This window comes from Alnus glutinosa, chromosome 10 (assembly GCF_958979055.1).
Source record: "Alnus glutinosa chromosome 10, dhAlnGlut1.1, whole genome shotgun sequence".
Lineage (NCBI taxonomy): Eukaryota > Viridiplantae > Streptophyta > Magnoliopsida > Fagales > Betulaceae > Alnus > Alnus glutinosa.
Genome location: NC_084895.1, coordinates 12,095,819 through 12,101,818, shown reverse-complemented (window position 1 = coordinate 12,101,818; position 6,000 = coordinate 12,095,819).

The window sequence follows — 6,000 nt, the reverse complement described above, 5'->3', positions numbered from 1 at the left end:
TATTCGTTTATAGCCCCACTTGACACTATCTGTCAAGGTCAAGCAAATGTTGCATCTAACAAGTCAAGAGAAATGCAACATGATCTTCTAAGTGCACACTCTCAAGTACACATATACGGTAGTAAAAATCACCATAATAGAAATGGCTTCTCTTTTTGGCCTATAAAATATGAGTAACGCTATTTAGTATACTACTATGCGACTGCTTTACTGTAATGTTCAAGATATTAATTAAGCGTTAAAATGTTGATTAGAATAATTAAGTAGTTAATTAGGTCAAACGAAGAAGAAAACACTTAGAAGATACTCCAAGGAGAATTTATGTGGAGTGTGTTCGGACGGACCCATTTTGGTGTCCGGACAGGTTGATCAGAAAGCCAGTAGTGACTTTCTGTGTATCGCGTCCAGAGAGACCAAGAAGTCTGTCCGGACGAGACTTCCAATAAGTCCCAAACCTCACGGGTGTCCGGAAGGGCCTTATAGAAGGTTTAAGTATGTGAATCCTAAAATGCGTGTTCGGACAAACCATTTATATGTCCGGACAAGCCACCATATAAAATTGTTGAATGAGTTTTGCAGCTCATTTTCTCTGGAAATTTCTCTCTCTCGCCATTCTCTTCCTCTCTTCTAGGGTGTTACAAAACCTTAGATCTCGATATATTGAAGCTTCCAATCTCAAATCTAACTCCAGAATTGTGATCATTGAAGCAAGATCTACATTTTCACCGTTCGATTTGAGGTAAATCTGAAATTTCCAATCACTCTAGTTTTGGTGTGAATCTTCAGAGATTGAGTCTAATCTTTAATTTTCCTTTAGGTTTTGAGTATTTTGGAGCATCCCAAGCGATTTCAAAGCGTTGGGTCAAGTTTTGGTGGATTTAAGGTAAAAACCTCCAAAACCCTAGTTTTGTTTAAAGTAGTTTAAGCTCTTGTTTTAAGTATCTAACCCTAAGATAATCTTATGGGTTAGTACTGTTTGATAATAGATTGTCAAATGGAAACCTAAAAATTATATGGTTTTCCATGGGTATAGCATTTGAGCAATTCAAGAGTTAGTTTTTAGAGTTTAGAGTTGGAATACTAATGTGTCATCACAATGTATTGTACAGTAATACATTGTGTGGTTTACGTGTAAGATTCCTACATAGCCAAATTACCGAGTAGCGAAAGTGAGTATTTTATTCATTAAGAACTTGAGGAGTTTTATGATATAAATTTATAATTGGGATAATTGCATCATTAATCCCTGTGGTATACCATAATTACAAATCACTCCCTATGGTTTAAAAAGTTCATGGGAGGTCCTTGTGGTAAACTATAATTACAAATCGATCCCTGTAGTCAAATTCCGTTAAAAATTTTAACAAATTCTGTTAAATGCCACATCAACGCCATGTGTTGCCAATAAGATGGCGACACGTGTCCATCTTAATAAATAAAAAATAAAAAAATAAAAAAAAGGGAAGGCAAAGGGGTGGCCGCTAGGGGTGGCTTGCGGCCACGCTCAGTGGCCAGGGGTGGCTTGAAGGCCATCCCTGGACCTTCTAGGGGTGACCCAATGGCCACCCCCAGCCTTTGGGGAGGCCGCGGCCACCCCCAGAGGTGCCTTTGGGTGGTGCGCAACCACCCCTAGTGGCCGGGGGTGGCCATCGGGCCACCCTTAGTAGATCCAGGGGTGGCCCGAAGGCCACTCCCAGGGCATTAGGGGTGGCTGCTTGCCACCCTCGGCCACTGGGGAGGTCGCGACCACCCCTAGAGGTGGCCGGGAGGGGCGCGCAGCCACCCCTAGTGGCCGAAAGTGGCCATCGGGCCACCCCTAGTAGATCCCAGGGGTGGCTAGAAGGCCACCCCTAGTAGATCCCAGGGGTGGCTCGAAGGCCACCCCCTGGCCATTAGGGGTGCCTGCGCGCCACCCCCGGCAGCCACTCCTTTGCCTTTCCTTTTTTCTTTTTCTTTTTTTCTTTTTTTTTTTTAAAAAAAAAGTTTATTTATTTATTTTTTAATAAATTTATATTTTTTTTATTAAGATAGACTCGTGTCGCCTTCTTATTAACGACACGTGATGCTGACATGGTATTTAATAGAATCTGTTAAAATTTTTAACGGAATTTGACTCCAAGGATCGATTTGTAATTATTGATAACGACAATGACCTCTCATGAATTTTTTGAATCATAGGGAGTAAAAAATAATTATGGCATACTACAGGGACCAATCGTGCAATTATCCCTTTATAATTGAGCCAATGTTATTTCAATTGGTTACATGTATGTGAATATGAAATGATGTTTGAATAAGAAATGGTGATTGAAATGTGAATAAGAAATGAAGTTTGAAATGTGCTTTGATAAGCCTTGTGTGAAATTAAATTTGAGAACATGTAAATTGAAAAAAGGTTATGTGATGCATGTGTTATGAAAGTGTGTGAAAAAGTATGAGATGTGAATTGAGAATGATTTATGAGATATGTTGCCATGATATGCATGGATGAACATTGTGTAAGTTGAGTTTCAAGATTTGGATGAAATTTAAGTACATGATGCTATTGAAAATGAAATGAATCATAAGAGCATGTGGAAGCATATACATCGAAAGAAAAAGTAAAAGGAAAGACCACTAAGCTGCGTCTCCTTTGGCAAAGTAAAAAGAAAGACAACTGGGTTGCGTCCCCTTTGGCAATGTAAAATGAAAGATCAAAGGGTTGCGTCCCATTTGACAATAAGAGAACTAGTGGCAAATACCCTATAGGTGGTTCCCTTCCCTAAATATAGGAAAAATTTGAAAAAAGTAACAAAAAAATCACCCACATTAGTTTCCCTATATTTCTCCTAAACCCTTAGGTAACTACAGTGCTACCCAATGAATTATATAATGATAAAATTGACAAAAAGTAAAATAACAAAAAGTAGGAAAGTAAGAAAAAGAATAAAATAAAAATAAAGAAAGAGTATTTAATTGATTTATGGAAATATAAGAGAATAATCTATTGTGAAAGATTTTTTTATAGGGAAACAAAAAGTAATTTTGTTTTCTAAATTCAAGAAAAATGGTTGGGTATTTGTTGCTAGTGCTCTAAGAAGTGAAAGACTACTGAGCTGCGTCCCTTTTGGCACCAAGATGAGATGAAAATGGATATTAAGCATGAAAAGTAAAATGATGATGTGTGGCATGTTTATGATGATTCAATTGATGATAATAGTTGGTATGCCTAGAGATGCCTGTATGTTTGCTAAATATTGTGAAAACCAATTTGTAACATACTCCTGAATTGGTGAACTCATACTTGCACCTATGCGGACGTTGCTAACACCTAGATGCTAATGCTTTGGCTACAAGTACCGCAGATATCAATGAGGACCTTGTGGCGCTACACTTAGGATACTACGGCTGAAGTATATCGTGACGGTTGTAGGTGTGGACTTATGGATAGTCTGTGTTTTGTAGAGGCATTTTTATATATGGCTTGTGTCGTATGTGACGCGTATTTTGTACAGCCATTTTTTTAATGTGTATAATACTTTGATTAAGCTTTAAACAGATAGACAATGTATTGGCTTTGTTGATGTAATCTAGACTTGCCAGCTTATGAGATTTAATTTCCGCTGTATAGATGTTGACTCTAGTATATCAGGTACATGTTATGGAATGTGTACTATGTATTGGCTTAGTGACTAATCTTCATGACACTGTGTGATTCCATTTTATATTAAAAAAAAAAAAAGAAAAAAAGAAAAAAATGGTCATCATACATACAACTAGGATAACGTGACAATGAAACTCACAAAATAAAAGAGTAAAAAGGACACGAATTATATAACATTAAAAACCCACAACCTCTACCACCCACGAGCGCCTCCTTCTCCATTGCCAACCGCCACTCAACTAGCCACATGCCCCCTCCCTCCCGCATGTATCTCATGTTCCATTGCTCCTTTTGTTCTCCTGCAGCAGATCTCCTCCATCACAGCACTTCTGGCTTTCCTTTGTATAATAGCCCTTTCGGTTAATCAAAAATTCTAGATCCAGATTTTTGACTTTGTAGTTTGGATTTTGTAATTTTCTTGTTTGGTAATAGTGCTATTTATTTATATTTGTTCTTACTCATCTATTAAAAAAAATAAAATAAAATAATTCTTATAGCATGCATATACATTACTCCATTCCTACCAATATTTATAGCATTGCAATGCCCTAAACCCTCCAAAGGAGTTTTATACTTTTACAACTGGTGGTTAGAATATGATCTCTAAAGTATTTGTCGCAAAGTTTTATTCGCTAGGAGCATGAAAATCACCAAGATCAAGTAGTTTACAACATAAAATATGCTCTTTAATTATATGGTTACATTTTCTTTTTGTACTAGTTAATGTATTTTTAATCAGCCAATTCGATTTTCATGGACATCTTTTTCTTTTCTTTTTTTTTTTGAAAGGCTGTTCTGTATGTAGATAATAATTTGCTTGCAATCAATATTTTAAGTTTGCTATATATAGTTCATCTCACAAAACTTTGAAATGAAGGGTTTTGGTAAAAGTAAAACCTCTCATGTCATTGACATAGAAGTTCACAGGGACAAAAAAAATAAACAATAAAAAATAAATAAAAATGTTAAAACTATCTTTGAAGGCTTATATTGAAAAGGTTTTGAAGAGATTGATAATGAAGGATTGTGCACCTTCAATAGCAACTATTATTAAATGGTAGAGAAATCCAATAAAAGATTAAGTCTCTAAAATGCATTGGAATAGGAACAAATAAAAAGTATTGCATATGCATCTGTCGTAGGCAGTCTAGTGTATGCACATGTCTACACTAGACTTGACATTGGACTAGCAATATGACTACCGGGTTGATAGAGAGCTGCAAATAAAATCTTGTGATATATGCAAGAAACCGAGAACTACAACTTGACCTATAAATACACTGACAATTTAGAGGTGGTTAGTTATTCAAATTTGAGAAAACTTCACTTATAACCCCTGATCTTTTATCATTTTTGAAAAATGTACCAAAACTTTAAAAAGTGTCAATTTAGGGTATTCATCTTTTAATTCTTTTCAATTTCAACATTCCATTAGAATTTTTCGTTAAATCCTATCAAAATTCCCAAAATATCCATGTTTTTGTTTTTAAAAAAGAAAAAACTACAATTTACCCCCCCCAATGTGAAAACCTCTTTTTCAATCTTACCTCCAAAGTGAAAAAAAATTGCAATGCACCCCAACCAAGTTTTAAAAATTTTCAATGCTGCCAATCCGTTACTTAAGTTCGTTCTTTTTTACGAAAATATATCAATGTGCGACGCACGTGGGTTTTTAAGAGCAATTCTTCCCGAAACATCCCTAAAAAAAATCAATTTCTTTTTTTTTTTTTTTTTTTTTAAAAAAAGCCACCTCATTTGGCCCGGAGCCACCCCCATTCGGCTGGCCTAGGAATGGTGAACTACCCTTATGGCCCATGGTGTGGTTCGGCCACCCCCATGTGGCCAAATGAGAGTAGCTAAAGCCACCCCAACCCTTTGGGCTTAGAGGGTAGCTCAGCCACCCCCATTTGGCCACATGGGGGTGGCTGAACCACCTGCATGGGACATGGGGGTGGTTCGCCACCCCTAGGCCAGCCACCCCCCAATTTTTTTTAATTTTTTTTTTTTTAAAAAAAAAAAAATTGGTTTTTTTAGGTATATTTCGGGAAGAATTGCTCTTAAAAACTTACGCGTGTCACACATGGATCTATTTCTATAAAGAAGGACGGACTTAAATAAAGGATAGGCAACATTGACAATTTTTAAAACTTGGTTTGGGTGCATTGCAATTTTTTTCCACTTTAAAGGCAAGATTGAAAAAGAGGTGAAACATTGAGGAGGTGTAAAGTTTAGTTTTCCCTTTTCAAAAAGAAATTATAAAAATTTTGAAAGATTCAGGCATGGGTATTTTTACAAATTCCGTTAAAGTTTGATCAACACCTAAATCCTAGCAATTACTTATTTATTTTTATTTATTT